The sequence below is a fragment of the Poecilia formosa genome, unplaced genomic scaffold, assembly GCF_000485575.1.
Source record: "Poecilia formosa unplaced genomic scaffold, Poecilia_formosa-5.1.2 Scaffold9, whole genome shotgun sequence".
Lineage (NCBI taxonomy): Eukaryota > Metazoa > Chordata > Actinopteri > Cyprinodontiformes > Poeciliidae > Poecilia > Poecilia formosa.
Window position 1 is genome coordinate 2,634,282 of NW_006799948.1, and position 15,045 is coordinate 2,649,326.

The window sequence follows — 15,045 nt, forward strand, 5'->3', positions numbered from 1 at the left end:
CACATTGATAGCATCACATGAAAAACTTCCAGCAAAGGTTTTAAACATGGGTTCATGTTTAAAACATGTAGTAGTAGTCATGCTAACATACATGCCCCTATTAGCTTGTTTAGCCAAGGCCAGTCCCATTTAAAGCACCAGTAAGAAAAGGTTAACTTACTACGAGGAATTTAAAACAGCAATGTACGTTATTTGCACTCACCAGTGGTTTTAGGGTCTGCAAACACCATCAGTTAGAGGTTAAATTTATGACTCAAGTATTTTTCAAGGTATATGATCAATCAAACAATACTCCATATGCCTTACTAGCAACACTAGACCAGTCAAAAACCACAATTACAAATGTAAATGTCTTCTGTCTTTCTGTTTTCACAAATGCTAAATGGCCTGCACTTATATAGCACTTTATTATGTATGACGACTTCATAGCACTTAACACTAAACCGAGTTATTTACCCATTAATACAATGATGGTGGTAAGCCACATTGTAGCTACAGCTGCCCTGTGGCAGACGGACAGAAGAAACATTGTCAATCAGCACCACCAGGCCCTCTGAGCACCAAGAGTAGGCAAGGGGGGGTGAAGTGTGTTGCCCAAGGACACAACTACTAAGATGGCCAATCCCTAATAAATGTAATACCAACTGCCTGCTGTTGTTTCAGAACATGTTACAACACCCCATTTTACTCCAAGACCTAAAATAAACAATTTCTTACAACAGAAACCATGCTCATCTAAAGGTTAAATCCGGGAAGAATTAGAGGGCCGACTAATGTGAATTCCCATTTAAGGACACAATGATTGTTTTATGTGGATGAGGTAAGTCCCCACTTTCATCATTACTACATACTAGTCCAATTTCACTCTTGCCAGTTTTCGCTCCCATGGTGGCAGCCGTCCAACATGACTTCTCGGCGTTGTCCCTCACAATCACCGTGCACACTTCAACACATTAGTAAAAGCCACAAGTATAAATCCAGCAGGCCTTTAACAGACCTGAAAACCGCCTGTCTGTTCTTTTCACTCCTGCTCCATTCATTGAACGGTTAAACTTCCAAACTCTGTAAACGCATGACCTCATTTAGTCATGTGTACATACTGAATAGTATTTTTCACACACTCCTTTGGGGTTTACATGACCATATTACCCCATTACCCTAAAATACGAGCGTTTTAAACACCAACTTGATAGGCTCTTGATTATTCCTGTTTAGTTTTAGCAATGACTGGGGAATAAGCAGAAAAATTAAAAGGAGATGTGGAAATGAATCAGAGAAGAGAGAGCAAGGCAAAGATGAAGTTAGCATAGCTGCTTGGAGAAAGACGTGTAAGGTGGTTTCTCTGCCACGGGGACACACTGTGCGCATCTGAAGTCCCAGTGGGACGTCGGCGAATGAAAACACGAGGCCAATCAGCTAACAGAGACATTTCCTGTGCTTGTTTTATCAGATGAGAAGAAGCCTAAAGGCTAAATGTCCCCCTCTCAGCAAGGTTGCACATTTCTCAGGGTAACCCGCTTTGGGAAACAAAGGGTAGAAAACATGCATCTTTGAGGGATGACATCAGACGTGCCGCTCAGGAGCACTGACCTCACTCGCATGCAATCAATCATCCACTTGAAATCCGGGCTACGTGATTCTGAGTGGAGTTTTTACTTTTTAAGATAGAAACCAAGGCCGTCTCGTGAATTAAATAATCTCCCAATAAAAGTGCAGCTACAGTAATAGAATTGTCTGTTTCTTTTTCCAAAGCTATGAAACCTCTGGCAAAGCGGGCATCTGGCAACTAGCAGATGGTGGACCGAAATGCCAATTACCAACACTGGCGTGCCATGCTGCCTATTAGGCAATCTGGCTCTGAATGATCACACTTTAAAGTCAGAAAACCAAAGGAGCGAGTGGCTGATCTAACAAACTCTCTCCATCAGAGTGTGACTAAAGCCCAGAGGAATTCAAACAAAGGTTTTTGGGTCCACATGACTGATTTAGCCAGTAGGATCAAAGTTGAAGAGTTTGTTAGGGGAAAGAAAGGAAACAGAGAGAGAGCGAGCGATCACGGAGAAGGGATCATTATAAAGGCCTTCATGCTGTACAGTGTATTGAATTGTGGCTTGCAGAAGATTACTCTAAGTGTGGTTTGATTCAATAAGGCTGGATTTGGTGGTGAATGTATAATAGGGCAGGAAAAAAAAGGAGACCATAGCAATCATTCCCTGTCCCAGAGTCTGAGAAAATACCAGCACATCCAATTGGACCATGCTTCCCGGTATGGGTGCTTCATGCTCAACTGCAAGGAAAATAAGAAGGGTGTACCAAAGTTTGTAAAAGTTAAGGTTTTAAAGCAACCATTTCTACAGAGTCCTGGAGAAACCAGAGCCTTCTTGGGTTGCATACGCTACAGCTATAATGCTTCAAGGAACATTTATGTTAGGCTACCAGAGGAGATGCCCAATTAATTAACTAGACACATAGCAACACATAGCTTTACTCTATGCATCAGTTGCTTTTTTAATCAAAGATCAATTATGAGATGAGATCTTGCAATATTCAAATACCAAGCTATTTCTTGGTCTTCCTGATGTAGTTGCTGTTTGGTGAGTGCTTTGAGTCCAACGATGATTCAGACAAGATGCAGTTTGTAGGACCCTCTGAAAATACTGAGACCAGCTAAACTAATTAGGTCAAGATATTAACACAGCATGGGATAACGATGAATTGCAATACTCATAGTGAGCTCAGCAGGGTTGGTATTTCTGTGTTCACTAATAAGGGGCGTAATGTAGTTTCTCAATGACTTTGCCAGCTTACGTGTTTTTCTGTAAAAAAAAAAAATCATCTATAAAAAGACTGACAAGGAGTATTTTGAATATAAGATACAAATAAAATTAAGATTTTCTGGAGTCCATTCAGTTCTTTACGATACTAACAACTACTACAACAATAATATATTTACAATCTTTCATACAGTTCTACTGGCAACATTGCTAAATTTGGCAACTTTATTCCTGTTGTGTTAAACATATACATTTCATATTTTTTCAGGGACTCTGGACAACATTTGTGCCAAAATTTTTATATGAACTGGTAAAAAATAAATAAACCAAATCAGGAGTGCTTCTTGTTATTCCTACTTCTAATAATGAGAATAACTAATACCTTTAAGTCCTAAATAGAAGCATTTACAATGTGTTGTCCATTTTGTTTTAAATTGCTGTATTAATATCGTGGTGTTTTTACTCAACAGTGGCAGACTGTGAGGATCTCATGCATCTAAGGTTACCAGCTTTTGCCTACCAACCTTGCATTTGCTTACCGTTGCTCCCCGATGTGCTGAATTTCCTATTCGCCCCAACATCTGCTGGTACATCCAAGCTCACCATATTACACAATTTAAGACTGCGGTTCTGGATGCTGCTCGTTCAAATTACATGGTATAGAATTCCAAGGCAGTTTGCCTCAAGTCTACTGCCAAGGTCCCACAAGCCGCTTGAGCGGCACGTCAGTCAAGACTGAGCCAAAACCCTCTCCTCTTCTGTCTGTTGTCCAGAAAACACAGCCCTAAAACCTTAAACTGACTTATTTCCCAAAATAACCACAGCTCATGGACGACAAGGACATGACTGATAAAATAAAAAGTACACATTTGTTGCGTTTCTCGGTATACACGGTGGTGCCGAATATCACTTTCAAACCGTATCATTACGACAAACAAATCCTCCCGAAATTACACCGCAGCACGTAAAACATGCTTGACATTGCTTCGCTTGTCTGTTGGCACCTGCTGTGTAGAAACAATGTGTGTTTGAACTGACATCTCAGCATGCAATCGCCAGGATACCAAGAATCGCATTTGGAAAGCTTTAATGCTGGATCTAGTTTACATTCACCATCCATTTTTTTAAGAACAGGACTGAACAGTCCAGTCATTTGTGTTGGGATGATTCCTTCTGCCAGTTTTCCAATATTTTTCAACTTCACTACGCCGCTCGGTTGGCTGCTTTAGCTCAGTGGTGGTGAAACAACAACTGCTTTGCAAGAAAAACGCTGGATTCTTGCTTTGGAACTTGATACTGTATTGGATTCAATTAGCCATCAAAGTATAACAAACCAACCACATGCACTTCATGCATGCAAAACATGCTTCATGCCGCTGCAACTTGCTGATTGCAATGAGAATGAGGCAAAATAACCCAGACTCCGACGTCTAATTTTAATTAAAGGAAAACATGGGATGGAAAATGCAGATTGGGAGAAAAAAGTAAGCTACGTACAATAAATGCAAGGCCTCACCGCACCGGGCAGTCCAGAGCCAGACTCCGGAAATGCATGGCTGTGTTCCCTACATCCTGCCCGCCCAGCCCTAACCCTGGCCCAGGCCCTCGCCCCCACACTGCCAAACCTCTGTTATCACTCCGTGCAATTACCTCCAGATTCCACGGCACGAAGATCATATTGGGCCAATTATACAATCCCATTCTGAGTACAAAGTACAACACAGGTTTGAGCTAAAACCTTGCAGTTTAACACAAGCCTGTATAGGGGAAGCCTTCTAGGTCTGTGCATGCAAAAAAACAAAAACAAAAAACAAAGTCTGGCCACAAGATGGTGCTTGTGCAAATAGGGTAGAGTTTCTCATTTCTCAAAACAAAACTTCTTATTTAATGATGACATATACCGGATCTCGAAATATTGTGTCAGCTTCTTTGAAATTACATGTTACCACGGAGAAAATTATAAGCAATTTGGCAAGACAGTTTAGAAGAAAATTATAATTAAAAGTCACTTGTAAGCAACTGAAACCGTTTGCTCAAAGTAGCACTTGTTGAACTCACAGCTGTGTTGTACATATAAGGGAAGTGGTGTGTGAACAAAATGCAATGTGTGGAAAGTTGCTAGCTAGTTTAAAACTTTGCTGGGTTATTTTTGGTATATTCACAAAATGCAACAGAAGCAGCGAAGCAAAGGTTTTTTTTTTGTTGTTGTTTTTTTTAGTACTTAGCGTTTGCACATTCTTGTTAAAAAAATTTAAAACCCAACATAATACTTATTTAAGTAGCTACACATTCCAAAGAAATCTTAAGGGCTACAAAAGTTTACCTAGTTCTTGTTTTTATTTGGACAAAAACATGTTAGCAACAGCCCTTTTTTTTTTCTTTAGCCGTCCATATTTAGCCTCGACAAAGACGTTCAAAGTTCATACCCTGTTGTATCTATATTTGCAATTCTTATCTTGACACATGGTCAAATTGTGTTGACTGACAAAAACTGCTCATCAAGCAAACTGACAACAAGAAGCCCCAACCACTTAAATATTGTGTGTAGCAGCTGTGAAACCATCAGCTAAACGCTACCTAATGACAATGCTAACGTTAGCAACAGCCTTGAAACTTCTGAACATAACTTTACAGTTTCTTTAAAGGGTCTATATCCTGCATTGGATTCTCCATTTTCTAAAGTCTTCACTACTCAACAACTACACATACTCCACAATAACAAAAATGTATTCTTTTCACTTGACAGAACTTTTCTCTCATCTTGTGTCTGACAATTATTTTATACAAATGTTGCACTTCAGTTCTTGAGAAGTATGAAACGTCCTGGTCAGAAAGAACTTTGTTCTTGCCACCTCAAGTGAAAGAAGAAATTTCTCTTCTTGTGCACAGCATGTACCTTCAGTCTAATAAAATCTGAACTGAACTCCTTAACACCCAGAACCCCAACCACTTTTCAGTTGTCGGTGGAGCAGTATTCGAGATACTGGGGTCAAAATAAAAAATTAAAAACTGAGAGGGACAGACAAGATGTAATGCAAAAACCACATAAATTAGACTACTTTCGATGGACATTAGAGCTAATGTGGAGTTAGAGAGGCATAAATATTACATATGGAACATTCTGCAATGATTACAGCTTTTTATGTTGAGCCTTACATATTTGTGAAAATGGACAAGAGGGAGGTTCCTAGCTTTCTCAAAAAAAGTTCTTAAAACCTCTCATTCTCTTGACCTAAATACTGTGCATCACCTCATCAATTGTTACACTACTTCCCAACAACTTTTGATCAGGGGGAACAGATGAAAATGTACAAAATGTACAAACCTCAAGTTGGTTTATGAGTAATGATAATTATTTTATCAAGAACTTGGAGTCTTCTTTCACACAGTAAAGTCTGAAACTGGCCTTAATGACCAACTCCTGGCACAGACTATCGGGATATAAAATGTTGACCCACTCTAAAAAATTACTGAATTTCAGAGATGGATCCAATCATCTGTCACCAAGCTGGACCTTATAAGGAGTAGAGGGGCTTTCTCCAAACCCCAACTCAACTTATCTGACATAGTAACACAAAAAACTATCAGTACTCTGAGGCCAAAAAGCCTTCAGAAACATCCGACGTATCCGTGGTTTTCTAGCTGCATTCTTTTCACATTTCCCAGATACTAAAGCAACAATCGAGACTTTCTGAAAGTCAATCGAATTCATTGTAAAATACACTTTCCCACCAACAGAGCAGCATTTTGTTTATTTAATGCAATGTACTGTTAACAGTTAAATGGAAAAAAAAAAACAAAAAAAAAAACTTAAAAATATTTCAATTATGTTTTTCTTGTTTTGTCCTTTTTATCTGCATGAATTCAACAACAAAAAAATGCTCCTTGACAGGTGTTCAATACCCTGCAACAACTGCATTGGAAGATATTACATGGATTTCTGGAAAACTTAGGAAATTATAAAACACTCCTTGGTGTTTTTCACAAGTGTTTTTTGAAGAAGACCAAGGCAGACTGGAATAGCCAGATGTCAGAGATATCCAGCAATCATTTCAAACCAAGTTGTTTATAAAAGCCATGTGGATATCCCAAGTACAAAGGCATATCCAGGCGTTCAGAGGGTTGTCTTTTCATAACTGCAAAAGTGATGTTCCATCACACTATTCAAACCTTTTAAAGGTCTTTCAGATACCGGGGAGTGACCAGTTTACCTAAAATTGCTTGGTAACCGAAAATTAAGGTTACCAAACAACTTAGATGATTTTCAAGTCACAACATTGTTTCCTACAAAGCTGTTGCAACTTGCAAAGCTGTCTACAAGATAAGTTGTTAATATAAAGATAGTTTGAGCTCAGGCTACAAGCAGTGCAACTGTAGTGGCAAATCATGTAACTATTTTAGGTGACACAAGTAGAATGCGGGAACTTGTTCACTTTATGAGTGACAAATATGCACGGATGGCACAATTCACAAAGTAATACTAATAAACTGATACTATGTAAAATTTCTGAACACTATCATTGTTGCCGTTAGCTATAGCTTTGCTATCTGTGGCATAGAGGTCAATATTCTGTCCCACACATTGGGTTGAAAAGCTTGCAAATCAAACACTATTTTAATGCATCAGAATCAATGCCAAAATTTTATAAAAAGTCGTTTATGTGCCATAATGTTTATGGAAAAAATTGGGATCACCTTCATAATTTGTAGTCTGTACAATTAGACTCCTTTAATATAAATAAAATGGAGTTGTTTGCCAATACCAGTCCTGCATTAATTTGTATTGCCTGAGGGACGTTGCAGTTATGCAATTAAAAATAAATCGAAGCTCCAATCTATAAAAACCGGCAGTCGTTGCTGCTGTGTCACTGTGGTGATAGTACAATAGCAAAGGACAAAATATCTGCTACGTTGTCATAGTTCAAATGTCACAAACTTAAAGTCTGCACCGTGATGATATATTTGGCCAGTTGGATGGACTCTTACTGCCCTTAAAGCTCACATCTGATGTATAGCTTTATTGGCTGAGAGGCTAAAGGTCACAGAGAGTGGTGGGGACATTGTGCAGTGGTAACAGAAGACAATGGTGAGGAAAATGTTGGTTAATCCCTACAATTTTTTACCAATGGCACTCCAGGTAAACATTTTCCTGATACCATTCACCCTTATCAATTTTTACTATCTACCAGCTAGAGGTTTCTGAAACTAATTTTGATTTGATCAGTGATCATAGAGTTATTTTACATTAGAGCAGACTGATCACAACTGGGAAAATAACCATTTTAAATGGAAATAAGTTGTCCGAAAATAATGCACAATAGAAAAGAAAAGTTGTAGAATCTATCTAAAATTGGTAGGAAACTGGCTAATAGTCGAATTAACCAGGAGGTGCTTTTTTTTCTCCTTTTCCCCCCTCTGCCTCTTGTGATGTCGTCAACCCAAATACAAACAAAGCAATATCTACCTTCTTTTTTTTTTCTTTGCCCATTTCTTGTAATCCTGTAATGGAAATTCTATCTATCTATCACATCTAAACACCCACCTGTGTTGTTATTGTCAAATTAATTTTACAAATGACAAACAAGACTATCTTTTACAGTGGTTAAAGATGGTCCCTTTAACTACACTCCGTTGTAGGACAATAACCCTGGAAGATGCCCAAACAGCATTTAAACAGTATAAATCATTGTGCGACATTCTGCCAGGAATGTAGCAGTAGCTTAGCGTCATGTCGGCCACTAGCTGTCCAGGGTTGGTCGCAGACAGCCCCCTCTAGCCCCTCCACCTCCCTTGCTTCGCCTTCATACTTTGTTCGATAACAATCAGAAAGAGCTGAGCGCGCATTAAAGGGGCGGACATTCGCCTTTCTTTGTGCGTTTTCGCTGCTTGGACGCGAAAAAGTTCAACACGCCGCCGCCACATGACTTTAATTCGCCCGCGGTGGCGTAAAACAGCAAACAAAAGATGTTCTGGTTAGAAACGGTGGGATAGTCTGCCCTCGTTTTGCTGCTTAAAAAAAAAAAGTTGTCGCATCATCTTTTCTCTGTTTGTGTATTTTTTTCCGCTAACAAAAAATAGGTTTTGTATCGCTAGTGAAAGTGTTTTCGGGGCTTACCTGTGGATCTTTAACGGGATAAAAGTAGAGCTCTGGAGTTTGGTTGAGAGGAGAGGAAGGGGAGCCAGTCTGCAGTTGATCCTCTACTACACTCAATGTTAAAACCACACCGAATACCCCGTTCAAGCCCCTCCCTTTAAGAAGACATAATCGCCATCTACGTTTTTTTTTTGTCTGGGCCGAGCTATTCAGTCTGTTTTTAAAACGTGAAAAAAAGTTGCAGAAATTCCTGCAAAGACTCACTGCAGTCAAAATGAAAACATGAAATATAGCCACAGAAAACTTACGCAGAACTCCTTAAATCTGAAAGAGTTTAAAGAGAAAATAAGGTCTTTGCTTTTCTTCCATAAACATTTTGAGACAAAAAAAGAAGCAGACCACATACAGGCCTAGCGTGCATTTTACATTAAAATAACTCAATCAGAAAAAGGCCCAAGGCATAAGCAAACAAAGCAGCAGCGTAGATCAATTAGGATTACTGAATGAATGCTGTGAGGATTTTGTTGGATTATTTCAACTTTCCTGAAGACAATCACAATTCCTTAAATTCAAAAGCCCATGTTCTTCCTTAGTATTTGATATAATTGCCTTTTAAAGTACGATCTTTTTGGTATCCTTTCACAAACTTCTCAGAGTAGTTTCCAAAAAAATAAAAAATAAAAATTGGCTCATTCCTCTAGAGCCTGGAGAGAACTGTTGCATCCACGTCAGGTCTGTAGGCCTTACCTGCTGTCATAAACCTTTTCATCTCTTCTCACAAATCGGCAATGGGTTTCATCGTCTTTATACCAATTTGAAACTAATTTGGTGGTAGGTTTAGGATTATTTTCCTTTTGAATTTCTTGGGATATTGACAATATTTCTATAGAATGTTCCCTCCTCATGATGACATCTACGTTTGGAAGTGCACCAGTTCCTTTTGTAGCAAAACACCTGGCAGCATGAGGCAGTCGTTCCCTTCAGGGTTTCGATTGTGTTCTCCGGTTGATGCCCAGAAACTTTAGTTTCATCACACCACAGGAGCAAATTAAGGCATTTGCTCCCTTTGCTCCCTAGCGCCTTTGCAAACTGTAATCCATCTTTTTAGTTTGCTTTTGGAGGTTTTCATGGCTTCTTCGTCTCTGAGCGGCGTTTCAGCCCATTATCGATAAATACACTCACTTCACCTACTTTCAGCCTCCATCTTTACACAATTTTTATGTCCCATCACATGGGGATGGTGTGTTTGAGGTGCTGTCTTAAAATACATCCACAAATGCAACTAAAAAGTTGCACAATATTGTGGTCCGATCCTGTTTCTCTTTAAAAAAAACTGGCAGCAAAATTATGTGTGTTTTCCGCAACCTCTCATTACACCTCAACTATAAACAAAACAACAATTGTTTGGGGTATTCCCGTAAGCTAACAGGTTCTCCTTATTCCACACGGAATTGCAAGTATTTCCAAATACGACCTTTCATCCATCAGAAATGTTGCTGAGGTTGCAGGGAGTTATGAGGTGACTAACAATAGGCGCAATGTTCTACTTTTTTTTTTTTTTTTGTTGCAATGATGCATCGGCGCACAGACACTGCCCCGCTTTGTCTCGACCTTTAAAACAATGACACTCAGAACAAAGGGGAGGGGGGAACTTAAGAGCATTAGTCCGCTGATGCAGAAACGAGCACCATATGCGCTCTCCTGATCTCTTTCTACACGTTTGCTTCTTTTTAAGGCGAGGCAACAGAAACGTTGACCGCGCGAAAGTGAACAAGAGGAGCGGCGTGAAGGGAAGCAAAAGGAGCGCAGCCTGTTCCGCTCATCTGAAAACGTGTTCATCTCCCCCGGTCCTCTGAATGATGATGAATGTGGCGATAAAACCGACACTCTTCATCTCGCTTGTTTACTTTCGGGCCTTTTATTGCCATTCCACTTTGCACGCCGTGGCCTCAGGAAGACCCATTAAACGAGTGCGGGATCCTTCCGTGGATCGGTCTGATTGCCCGACATGATGAAGAGGCTCGGGGAAAAGTTTACAGTCAGCACAATGCCCCTATTTGCTATATTTACATGGTGAGCTCAGGTGTTTACCTGAACCACACGCTCTGGTTTGCTCCGCCCCCTCAGGGCTCTGGCCTTGCTTGAAAGTAAGGAAAAGGGGGGGGGAGGGAACAGTTTTCAAGAAACTGGACAGAGGCTGTTATACCAGCAGAAGTGGTACATATGGATACTAACGAAGAGGAGCGGGGGGCACTATGGCCTTTGGCTGTTTTGCTTTCTGCGAGCAGTTTGTAGCTTCTATCAAGGTTTCTCAGATCTTTACAGCCTGAGGCCAGAAAAACCTCCATACTGTCATATTTATCAGTATTACGCATCTCCAAAGTGTTACATCAGAGAAAACCCATCAGAAGTAATTATGACGGCTCTGACATCATACTGATGTTTTTAACAAAGCTGCGATGTTTTCTCGTTTCATCATATTGTTTCGAATTAGATAAAAGAGGCCACTGCCATCTTGCGTGAAGCTAACGCTGCACAGTTTCAGTCGTAGAGCGTGCAGCCGGCGTCACCATAAGGTTTATTATCGCTGTGTTGAAAGGGATTAATGGCTGCTGCAGCCTGACTCTGGTGCATTTATGATGGATGAGTGGTATCTCAGATTTTCAGCCGGTTGGGGTACATACCAAACACCCGAGGCATCCTGAGTAAAAACTTGCTTGAATCCTCCGAATCGCTCTCCCCTTCCCTTTAAGTGTCTCTAAAAAAAAAAATAAAAAAAAAAAGCACCTGCGAAGGATGCATTCTGAGAGGGGAAATAAAGAGGAATTATTGCTTTCTATTTAAGTTTTCCTTTCATGCACAGTTTTCTTACAATGTCAACTGTTATAGTTTACAATGACTCAAAGCTTTCTGCTGTTATAGTATGAATCTAAAGTTTTATTGGCTCTCCTGGTATAATAGCAAAAATAAATTCTGCTTTTATACCAGGAGCAACATCCTAGTAAGATTACAGCAGTCCAGTTTAGATTAAACAATTGTACAGATGAAAAAATGTGGTCTAATTTTAATTTAAAGACAGTAAAATTACAAACTTTTTACTGTCTTTAAATAAAGTTTGTAGTATAATTACTTTATTTGATTCATCCTGTATGAATATTCTTGTAAGCATAACAAAAATTGCATCAAATGATGCAAATTATCTGACAGAACTTCATATTACGCACGGAATATACATAAAATTAAGGAAATTGTGGAGAAACCTAAGCATTGTCTACGTAAGGTTGTCAAAGAAAGTATGTTCAGTCAGAAGCTTCTTCATATTCACTGCAACACTGACTGCTACAGGAGATGCTACAGATACGCTTCGACGAATCTTGAATAATATAATTTACAACATTTGATTTCCATTTGGGATCAGTAAAGTGTTTTTGAATTTGATTATGAAGTAAAAAGTATAATATTTAAAGTCGAAAATCTTTTTGTTTAAAGTGGAATAAATTCAGTGCATACATCTTGTAGATATGTTGTTTATGTCTTAATCAGATGCTCAATATGTTTACATAAACATACATATTGATAGATTTATAGATTACGTGATTATTTTGTTGCAGATTCATAAACAGGTCTGATATTGTTGCTTATTATTATTAGAATAACTGATCTATGTCCTGAACTACATGATTAAACCTAGAAATCGGCAATAGGAGAAAAAGCTCCTCCTAAAATTAGGAGTTTTATTAACATATTTTATAAACATCAACTGCTTGTAAACATTGCGAGACAATTTCAACTGTGCAAAATTACGTCTTTCCATAAATCACGAGCAATATTTGGAAGATTAAAAGTAAAAAAAGGAACAAAACAATCTGGTTTCTTCCTGCGGCTCACCAGGCTCAGGTTCTGATTGACATGTTCAGACTCCCGTAACCAGTACCCAGGTGAATCAGTCACATCAGCTTTGGGTCTAACAAATCAAACACAGTTGATGTTCTTCGCTGCAAACTGCTGAAACGAGTCAAGAGTGTATGAAGCCTTGTCAAAAAGTCTGGCTTAGTGCGTTTCTGTGAAGAATTGTGGCTTAAAGGTAAAAATCTCTTTGACGTCAGGTTTTCGTGACATCAAAGCAACTCTGAATTCGGCTCCTATGAAGAGAAATGTTTGTACATTCTTTCATCATTACTCTGAAATATAGCATTCGCTCTTTCTTTAAAGATGCATCAGTGGAAATTATTTATTGCTCGGGGCTTGCATATTACAACCAAAATCCTTTGTCAGACGAGCAGGCTTTCCAAATACACAGAGTCTACAAAAGGAAGAACTTGTCGAAAACAAAAAGAAAACAAAGCACTATACCTGAGCTATCAGAACTAGCTGTAGACATCAACTGCAAATACACTTTCGTTCCACGGAAACCGAGATGGTAACTGGTCATAAAACATGATGTAATGCAGGAAATAAAGTGTTAAAACGCAATGTGTGAGCCCAGGGATGAAGCTTTGGGACACGGCGAAGAAAGATGCCTTAGAGATGAGCTTTCACTGGGAAATAATTGGCACCTCCCATTACAGATGTTCAGCCGAGCCGTTCCCATGATACCCGGCGCTGCCGCATCAACAGCCATAAAGACGCACATATATCAGGGGTCTGGACGGAGCCGAGACATTTACGACCAAATGATCTCCGTCACGGCTTACTTCCTGTTTGTTGGGAGACGTAGGAGGCGGCGGCGGCTGGCCGATAGATGTTTGATATGATTTCCACACGAGAGTCAAAGTCGGGGCAAACGCAACGCTGAGTGAAATGTCTGCGTCCGCTGACAGCAGGGCCATCTGTTCGGTATAAAAGCAACACAAAAATGACACGGGAGAAAATTTGTGTTTATGTGTGCATGTTCTGCGCATAATCTATACTTCACGTTGCCATAACTTAGCTATAATAGTTATGTTATAAACCAGATGTCTAAATACACTACTGAAAACCGCTTCATGTCACTGTGAGACAGATTGGAGTAAATTTTTTTCATATTTTGTGTCAGTTAGGGTTACCATGGTTGTTTCTAAACACCTGCCAAATGCCAGAATAATCTCTTCATATTCAGACGTTTACATAAATTTCGTTAGTATTTTTGGCAGAATTGACCTAGACATTGAGTGACTTGGGGGAAATGTTTTACCTCTTAAGAATTGGGAAAAGCCAAAGTCATGACGTTGTGCTTTGTAAGCTTCTGATTGGTTAATTCACCCAGAGATGAAAATGTTTTGGTACAAAATATTTCTAGTGAGAAATTGTACCCATTCGCAAAGAATAAAGTAAATAGTTTACTTTAAATAAACTTTGTTTGAAATTTTTTTTTTCTTAAGTTTGTTCTGATCTTTACTCAGACCTTTAGCAAATAAATTTTTTTTTTAAATCGATCCAGAGACGTTTAGTCTGATTTAATGTGAGAGAATAAGAAAATTTAAAGAGTTATGTTTATTTTTTATGCAGCGTGTGTAAATATCTGATTTCAAACGTTTCTGCACATTCATTACAGGTTGCGAACAGAAAAGTGAGTAGAGACTCTTACTTAAAAACCATGTTTTGTTTTTTTACTGGAGTGAAGCAACATGTGACGTCGTGGCTTCCCTTCTGTCCTGCAGCCTTTATTAATGCACCGGTGAATAATGAATGAGTGAATGGAGGGTGATACTTGGACAGCCCCTGGTGGAGATTAGAATAAAGTGAATATTTAAAGTGTGACATATTTTTAGGGCTGTGGTGAAAGCACCTTGACCTTTAATGCCTGTAGCAGGCCGAAATAGACTGAAACGAAGCAAAATCCAAGCAAAAGTTGAAGTGAACTATCTATTAAAATGTGAGAAAGTATAAGAAAAAAAGTTCAAAGTGTTTTAAAGTATATGTAAAGTATAGTATATATATAAGTAAATATTACTTATATCTTAATTGAAGCTTAAATAAACCAACTTTTAACTGACGACCTATTTTTTTTTGATGGTAAAAAAAAATGATTTCTATAAGCCATTCTTCAAATTAGGAAACACAAGTGAACATACCACTCAGGTTTACACACACACGTTTTACCTGCCATTTTCAGAGCAATTAAAAAAGTTTCCATGAGTCTTTTATCCCACTCTAAAAAAATTGGAAAAATTAGAGAAAGTGCCATTGGAAAATGTG

General features: G+C 38.9%; 1 protein-coding gene across 7 annotated transcripts in view; it reads right to left on the minus strand.

The window, feature by feature from the left end:
- cald1a (caldesmon 1a) overlaps positions 1–15,045 on the minus strand; it is a 126,883-nt gene that overhangs the window by 49,770 nt on the left and 62,068 nt on the right. For 6 of the 7 annotated variants that reach the window (XR_478147.2, XM_007578572.2, XM_007578563.2 and 3 more), the window contains exon 1: positions 8,890–9,013. The exons of the other annotated variant lie outside the window; for it this stretch is intronic. The gene's annotated coding sequence lies outside the window, so the exon portion shown is untranslated. Of the gene's footprint in view, positions 1–8,889; positions 9,014–15,045 lie in introns of those variants that run through there. 7 annotated transcript variants of the gene reach the window in all.